This window comes from Diachasmimorpha longicaudata, unplaced genomic scaffold (genome assembly GCF_034640455.1).
Source record: "Diachasmimorpha longicaudata isolate KC_UGA_2023 unplaced genomic scaffold, iyDiaLong2 ctg00000126.1, whole genome shotgun sequence".
Taxonomy (NCBI): Eukaryota; Metazoa; Arthropoda; class Insecta; order Hymenoptera; family Braconidae; genus Diachasmimorpha; species Diachasmimorpha longicaudata.
The window spans coordinates 75,001-84,701 of NW_026973938.1; positions in this window are offsets into that span (position 1 = coordinate 75,001).

Consider the following 9,701-nt stretch of genomic DNA (forward strand, 5'->3'; position numbering starts at 1 on the left):
GCATTCAATTATATATGAATATATATTTTTTTCAATGAAAAATTCTGTGATGCTATTTTTGCATACCAACAAAAATAGGATCAACGTTCCAAGACATCATTGAAAATTAATAATGTCGGTTACTTGATAAAATATAAATTAGTTGTATAGAATTTAGTTTAATTTTATGCATTCAATTATATATGAATATAATTTTTTTCAATTAAAAATTCTGTGATGCTATTTTTGCATACCAACAAAAATAGCATCAACGTTCCAAGACATCATTGAAAATTAATAATATCGGTTACTTGATAAACTATAAAATAGTTGTATGGAATCTAGTTTAATTTTATGCATTCAATTATATATGAATATATATTTTTTTTAATTAAAAATTCTGTGATGCTATTTTTGCATACCAACAAAAATAGGATCAACGTTTCAAGTCATCAATAAAAATTAATAATATCGGTTACTTGGTAAATTATAAATTAGTTATATAGAATTTAGTTTAATTTTATGCATTCAATTATATATGAATATATATTTTTTACAATTAAAAATTCTGTGATGCTATTTTTGCATACCGACAAAAATAGCATCAAGCAAAAATATCACTTATTTTTCCAATTTTCGACTTGTAGAACGATCAAGTATACTATTCTTTGGATTCTAAGATTTTTTTCAAGTGATTATTTTCAAAGTTGGGAAAAATGAAAAATTATTCTAAGTCCCCATTCGTAGTTCTTTTTGATTCGTATTGCTTCGGCGCAAAGTAGGTAGGGACACTTATGGATTTCTCAATTTTTGGATAGGGACAGCCGGATAGCCGTCATTCAGCATAAAAGCTATTGTTATATGCATAGTTTGATGTGAGGAATGGGAATTGATTGAAATTTTCACCCGCCAATTGCCGGCTGGCCTGATTTTAAGGTTTGAGAATCTTGACAACGATTTTGCATACCGACAAAAATAGCATCAAGCAAAAATATCACTTATTTTTCCAATTTTCGACTTGTAGAACGATCAAGTATACTATTCTTTGGATTCTAAGATTTTTTTCAAGTGATTATTTTCAAAGTTGGGAAAAATGAAAAATTATTCTAAGTCCCCATTCGTAGTTCTTTTTGATTCGTATTGCTTCGGCGCAAAGTAGGTAGGGACACTTATGGATTTCTCAATTTTTGGATAGGGACAGCCGGATAGCCGTCATTCAGCATAAAAGCTATTGTTATATGCATAGTTTGATGTGAGGAATGGGAATTGATTGAAATTTTCACCCGCCAATTGCCGGCTGGCCTGATTTTAAGGTTTGAGAATCTTGACAACGATTTTGCATACCGACAAAAATAGCATCAAGCAAAAATATCACTTATTTTTCCAATTTTCGACTTGTAGAACGATCAAGTATACTATTCTTTGGATTCTAAGATTTTTTTCAAGTGATTATTTTCAAAGTTGGGAAAAATGAAAAATTATTCTAAGTCCCCATTCGTAGTTCTTTTTGATTCGTATTGCTTCGGCGCAAAGTAGATAGGGACACTTATGGACTTCTCAATTTTTGGATAGGGACAGCCGGATAGCCGTCATTCAGCATAAAAGCTATTGTTATATGCATAGTTTGATGTGAGGAATGGGAATTGATTGAAATTTTCACCCGCCAATTGCCGGCTGGCCTGATTTTAAGGTTTGAGAATCTTGACAACGATTTTGCATACCGACAAAAATAGCATCAAGCAAAAATATCACTTATTTTTCCAATTTTCGACTTGTAGAACGATCAAGTATACTATTCTTTGGATTCTAAGATTTTTTTCAAGTGATTATTTTCAAAGTTGGGAAAAATGAAAAATTATTCTAAGTCCCCATTCGTAGTTCTTTTTGATTCGTATTGCTTCGGCGCAAAGTAGGTAGGGACACTTATGGATTTCTCAATTTTTGGATAGGGACAGCCGGATAGCCGTCATTCAGCATAAAAGCTATTGTTATATGCATAGTTTGATGTGAGGAATGGGAATTGATTGAAATTTTCACCCGCCAATTGCCGGCTGGCCTGATTTTAAGGTTTGAGAATCTTGACAACGATTTTGCATACCGACAAAAATAGCATCAAGCAAAAATATCACTTATTTTTCCAATTTTCGACTTGTAGAACGATCAAGTATACTATTCTTTGGATTCTAAGATTTTTTTCAAGTGATTATTTTCAAAGTTGGGAAAAATGAAAAATTATTCTAAGTCCCCATTCGTAGTTCTTTTTGATTCGTATTGCTTCGGCGCAAAGTAGGTAGGGACACTTATGGATTTCTCAATTTTTGGATAGGGACAGCCGGATAGCCGTCATTCAGCATAAAAGCTATTGTTATATGCATAGTTTGATGTGAGGAATGGGAATTGATTGAAATTTTCACCCGCCAATTGCCGGCTGGCCTGATTTTAAGGTTTGAGAATCTTGACAACGATTTTGCATACCGACAAAAATAGCATCAAGCAAAAATATCACTTATTTTTCCAATTTTCGACTTGTAGAACGATCAAGTATACTATTCTTTGGATTCTAAGATTTTTTTCAAGTGATTATTTTCAAAGTTGGGAAAAATGAAAAATTATTCTAAGTCCCCATTCGTAGTTCTTTTTGATTCGTATTGCTTCGGCGCAAAGTAGATAGGGACACTTATGGACTTCTCAATTTTTGGATAGGGACAGCCGGATAGCCGTCATTCAGCATAAAAGCTATTGTTATATGCATAGTTTGATGTGAGGAATGGGAATTGATTGAAATTTTCACCCGCCAATTGCCGGCTGGCCTGATTTTAAGGTTTGAGAATCTTGACAACGATTTTGCATACCGACAAAAATAGCATCAAGCAAAAATATCACTTATTTTTCCAATTTTCGACTTGTAGAACGATCAAGTATACTATTCTTTGGATTCTAAGATTTTTTTCAAGTGATTATTTTCAAAGTTGGGAAAAATGAAAAATTATTCTAAGTCCCCATTCGTAGTTCTTTTTGATTCGTATTGCTTCGGCGCAAAGTAGGTAGGGACACTTATGGATTTCTCAATTTTTGGATAGGGACAGCCGGATAGCCGTCATTCAGCATAAAAGCTATTGTTATATGCATAATTTGATGTGAGGAATGGGAATTGATTGAAATTTTCACCCGCCAATTGCCGGCTGGCCTGATTTTAAGGTTTGAGAATCTTGACAACGATTTTGCATACCGACAAAAATAGCATCAAGCAAAAATATCACTTATTTTTCCAATTTTCGACTTGTAGAACGATCAAGTATACTATTCTTTGGATTCTAAGATTTTTTTCAAGTGATTATTTTCAAAGTTGGGAAAAATGAAAAATTATTCTAAGTCCCCATTCGTAGTTCTTTTTGATTCGTATTGCTTCGGCGCAAAGTAGGTAGGGACACTTATGGATTTCTCAATTTTTGGATAGGGACAGCCGGATAGCCGTCATTCAGCATAAAAGCTATTGTTATATGCATAGTTTGATGTGAGGAATGGGAATTGATTGAAATTTTCACCCGCCAATTGCCGGCTGGCCTGATTTTAAGGTTTGAGAATCTTGACAACGATTTTGCATACCGACAAAAATAGCATCAAGCAAAAATATCACTTATTTTTCCAATTTTCGACTTGTAGAACGATCAAGTATACTATTCTTTGGATTCTAAGATTTTTTTCAAGTGATTATTTTCAAAGTTGGGAAAAATGAAAAATTATTCTAAGTCCCCATTCGTAGTTCTTTTTGATTCGTATTGCTTCGGCGCAAAGTAGGTAGGGACACTTATGGATTTCTCAATTTTTGGATAGGGACAGCCGGATAGCCGTCATTCAGCATAAAAGCTATTGTTATATGCATAGTTTGATGTGAGGAATGGGAATTGATTGAAATTTTCACCCGCCAATTGCCGGCTGGCCTGATTTTAAGGTTTGAGAATCTTGACAACGATTTTGCATACCGACAAAAATAGCATCAAGCAAAAATATCACTTATTTTTCCAATTTTCGACTTGTAGAACGATCAAGTATACTATTCTTTGGATTCTAAGATTTTTTTCAAGTGATTATTTTCAAAGTTGGGAAAAATGAAAAATTATTCTAAGTCCCCATTCGTAGTTCTTTTTGATTCGTATTGCTTCGGCGCAAAGTAGGTAGGGACACTTATGGATTTCTCAATTTTTGGATAGGGATAGCCGGATAGCCGTCATTCAGCATAAAAGCTATTGTTATATGCATAGTTTGATGTGAGGAATGGGAATTGATTGAAATTTTCACCCGCCAATTGCCGGCTGGCCTGATTTTAAGGTTTGAGAATCTTGACAACGATTTTGCATACCGACAAAAATAGCATCAAGCAAAAATATCACTTATTTTTCCAATTTTCGACTTGTAGAACGATCAAGTATACTATTCTTTGGATTCTAAGATTTTTTTCAAGTGATTATTTTCAAAGTTGGGAAAAATGAAAAATTATTCTAAGTCCCCATTCGTAGTTCTTTTTGATTCGTATTGCTTCGGCGCAAAGTAGGTAGGGACACTTATGGATTTCTCAATTTTTGGATAGGGACAGCCGGATAGCCGTCATTCAGCATAAAAGCTATTGTTATATGCATAATTTGATGTGAGGAATGGGAATTGATTGAAATTTTCACCCGCCAATTGCCGGCTGGCCTGATTTTAAGGTTTGAGAATCTTGACAACGATTTTGCATACCGACAAAAATAGCATCAAGCAAAAATATCACTTATTTTTCCAATTTTCGACTTGTAGAACGATCAAGTATACTATTCTTTGGATTCTAAGATTTTTTTCAAGTGATTATTTTCAAAGTTGGGAAAAATGAAAAATTATTCTAAGTCCCCATTCGTAGTTCTTTTTGATTCGTATTGCTTCGGCGCAAAGTAGGTAGGGACACTTATGGATTTCTCAATTTTTGGATAGGGACAGCCGGATAGCCGTCATTCAGCATAAAAGCTATTGTTATATGCATAATTTGATGTGAGGAATGGGAATTGATTGAAATTTTCACCCGCCAATTGCCGGCTGGCCTGATTTTAAGGTTTGAGAATCTTGACAACGATTTTGCATACCGACAAAAATAGCATCAAGCAAAAATATCACTTATTTTTCCAATTTTCGACTTGTAGAACGATCAAGTATACTATTCTTTGGATTCTAAGATTTTTTTCAAGTGATTATTTTCAAAGTTGGGAAAAATGAAAAATTATTCTAAGTCCCCATTCGTAGTTCTTTTTGATTCGTATTGCTTCGGCGCAAAGTAGGTAGGGACACTTATGGATTTCTCAATTTTTGGATAGGGACAGCCGGATAGCCGTCATTCAGCATAAAAGCTATTGTTATATGCATAATTTGATGTGAGGAATGGGAATTGATTGAAATTTTCACCCGCCAATTGCCGGCTGGCCTGATTTTAAGGTTTGAGAATCTTGACAACGATTTTGCATACCGACAAAAATAGCATCAAGCAAAAATATCACTTATTTTTCCAATTTTCGACTTGTAGAACGATCAAGTATACTATTCTTTGGATTCTAAGATTTTTTTCAAGTGATTATTTTCAAAGTTGGGAAAAATGAAAAATTATTCTAAGTCCCCATTCGTAGTTCTTTTTGATTCGTATTGCTTCGGCGCAAAGTAGGTAGGGACACTTATGGATTTCTCAATTTTTGGATAGGGACAGCCGGATAGCCGTCATTCAGCATAAAAGCTATTGTTATATGCATAGTTTGATGTGAGGAATGGGAATTGATTGAAATTTTCACCCGCCAATTGCCGGCTGGCCTGATTTTAAGGTTTGAGAATCTTGACAACGATTTTGCATACCGACAAAAATAGCATCAAGCAAAAATATCACTTATTTTTCCAATTTTCGACTTGTAGAACGATCAAGTATACTATTCTTTGGATTCTAAGATTTTTTTCAAGTGATTATTTTCAAAGTTGGGAAAAATGAAAAATTATTCTAAGTCCCCATTCGTAGTTCTTTTTGATTCGTATTGCTTCGGCGCAAAGTAGGTAGGGACACTTATGGATTTCTCAATTTTTGGATAGGGACAGCCGGATAGCCGTCATTCAGCATAAAAGCTATTGTTATATGCATAGTTTGATGTGAGGAATGGGAATTGATTGAAATTTTCACCCGCCAATTGCCGGCTGGCCTGATTTTAAGGTTTGAGAATCTTGACAACGATTTTGCATACCGACAAAAATAGCATCAAGCAAAAATATCACTTATTTTTCCAATTTTCGACTTGTAGAACGATCAAGTATACTATTCTTTGGATTCTAAGATTTTTTTCAAGTGATTATTTTCAAAGTTGGGAAAAATGAAAAATTATTCTAAGTCCCCATTCGTAGTTCTTTTTGATTCGTATTGCTTCGGCGCAAAGTAGGTAGGGACACTTATGGATTTCTCAATTTTTGGATAGGGACAGCCGGATAGCCGTCATTCAGCATAAAAGCTATTGTTATATGCATAGTTTGATGTGAGGAATGGGAATTGATTGAAATTTTCACCCGCCAATTGCCGGCTGGCCTGATTTTAAGGTTTGAGAATCTTGACAACGATTTTGCATACCGACAAAAATAGCATCAAGCAAAAATATCACTTATTTTTCCAATTTTCGACTTGTAGAACGATCAAGTATACTATTCTTTGGATTCTAAGATTTTTTTCAAGTGATTATTTTCAAAGTTGGGAAAAATGAAAAATTATTCTAAGTCCCCATTCGTAGTTCTTTTTGATTCGTATTGCTTCGGCGCAAAGTAGATAGGGACACTTATGGACTTCTCAATTTTTGGATAGGGACAGCCGGATAGCCGTCATTCAGCATAAAAGCTATTGTTATATGCATAGTTTGATGTGAGGAATGGGAATTGATTGAAATTTTCACCCGCCAATTGCCGGCTGGCCTGATTTTAAGGTTTGAGAATCTTGACAACGATTTTGCATACCGACAAAAATAGCATCAAGCAAAAATATCACTTATTTTTCCAATTTTCGACTTGTAGAACGATCAAGTATACTATTCTTTGGATTCTAAGATTTTTTTCAAGTGATTATTTTCAAAGTTGGGAAAAATGAAAAATTATTCTAAGTCCCCATTCGTAGTTCTTTTTGATTCGTATTGCTTCGGCGCAAAGTAGGTAGGGACACTTATGGATTTCTCAATTTTTGGATAGGGACAGCCGGATAGCCGTCATTCAGCATAAAAGCTATTGTTATATGCATAATTTGATGTGAGGAATGGGAATTGATTGAAATTTTCACCCGCCAATTGCCGGCTGGCCTGATTTTAAGGTTTGAGAATCTTGACAACGATTTTGCATACCGACAAAAATAGCATCAAGCAAAAATATCACTTATTTTTCCAATTTTCGACTTGTAGAACGATCAAGTATACTATTCTTTGGATTCTAAGATTTTTTTCAAGTGATTATTTTCAAAGTTGGGAAAAATGAAAAATTATTCTAAGTCCCCATTCGTAGTTCTTTTTGATTCGTATTGCTTCGGCGCAAAGTAGGTAGGGACACTTATGGATTTCTCAATTTTTGGATAGGGACAGCCGGATAGCCGTCATTCAGCATAAAAGCTATTGTTATATGCATAATTTGATGTGAGGAATGGGAATTGATTGAAATTTTCACCCGCCAATTGCCGGCTGGCCTGATTTTAAGGTTTGAGAATCTTGACAACGATTTTGCATACCGACAAAAATAGCATCAAGCAAAAATATCACTTATTTTTCCAATTTTCGACTTGTAGAACGATCAAGTATACTATTCTTTGGATTCTAAGATTTTTTTCAAGTGATTATTTTCAAAGTTGGGAAAAATGAAAAATTATTCTAAGTCCCCATTCGTAGTTCTTTTTGATTCGTATTGCTTCGGCGCAAAGTAGATAGGGACACTTATGGACTTCTCAATTTTTGGATAGGGACAGCCGGATAGCCGTCATTCAGCATAAAAGCTATTGTTATATGCATAGTTTGATGTGAGGAATGGGAATTGATTGAAATTTTCACCCGCCAATTGCCGGCTGGCCTGATTTTAAGGTTTGAGAATCTTGACAACGATTTTGCATACCGACAAAAATAGCATCAAGCAAAAATATCACTTATTTTTCCAATTTTCGACTTGTAGAACGATCAAGTATACTATTCTTTGGATTCTAAGATTTTTTTCAAGTGATTATTTTCAAAGTTGGGAAAAATGAAAAATTATTCTAAGTCCCCATTCGTAGTTCTTTTTGATTCGTATTGCTTCGGCGCAAAGTAGGTAGGGACACTTATGGATTTCTCAATTTTTGGATAGGGACAGCCGGATAGCCGTCATTCAGCATAAAAGCTATTGTTATATGCATAGTTTGATGTGAGGAATGGGAATTGATTGAAATTTTCACCCGCCAATTGCCGGCTGGCCTGATTTTAAGGTTTGAGAATCTTGACAACGATTTTGCATACCGACAAAAATAGCATCAAGCAAAAATATCACTTATTTTTCCAATTTTCGACTTGTAGAACGATCAAGTATACTATTCTTTGGATTCTAAGATTTTTTTCAAGTGATTATTTTCAAAGTTGGGAAAAATGAAAAATTATTCTAAGTCCCCATTCGTAGTTCTTTTTGATTCGTATTGCTTCGGCGCAAAGTAGGTAGGGACACTTATGGATTTCTCAATTTTTGGATAGGGACAGCCGGATAGCCGTCATTCAGCATAAAAGCTATTGTTATATGCATAGTTTGATGTGAGGAATGGGAATTGATTGAAATTTTCACCCGCCAATTGCCGGCTGGCCTGATTTTAAGGTTTGAGAATCTTGACAACGATTTTGCATACCGACAAAAATAGCATCAAGCAAAAATATCACTTATTTTTCCAATTTTCGACTTGTAGAACGATCAAGTATACTATTCTTTGGATTCTAAGATTTTTTTCAAGTGATTATTTTCAAAGTTGGGAAAAATGAAAAATTATTCTAAGTCCCCATTCGTAGTTCTTTTTGATTCGTATTGCTTCGGCGCAAAGTAGGTAGGGACACTTATGGATTTCTCAATTTTTGGATAGGGACAGCCGGATAGCCGTCATTCAGCATAAAAGCTATTGTTATATGCATAATTTGATGTGAGGAATGGGAATTGATTGAAATTTTCACCCGCCAATTGCCGGCTGGCCTGATTTTAAGGTTTGAGAATCTTGACAACGATTTTGCATACCGACAAAAATAGCATCAAGCAAAAATATCACTTATTTTTCCAATTTTCGACTTGTAGAACGATCAAGTATACTATTCTTTGGATTCTAAGATTTTTTTCAAGTGATTATTTTCAAAGTTGGGAAAAATGAAAAATTATTCTAAGTCCCCATTCGTAGTTCTTTTTGATTCGTATTGCTTCGGCGCAAAGTAGGTAGGGACACTTATGGATTTCTCAATTTTTGGATAGGGACAGCCGGATAGCCGTCATTCAGCATAAAAGCTATTGTTATATGCATAGTTTGATGTGAGGAATGGGAATTGATTGAAATTTTCACCCGCCAATTGCCGGCTGGCCTGATTTTAAGGTTTGAGAATCTTGACAACGATTTTGCATACCGACAAAAATAGCATCAAGCAAAAATATCACTTATTTTTCCAATTTTCGACTTGTAGAACGATCAAGTATACTATTCTTTGGAT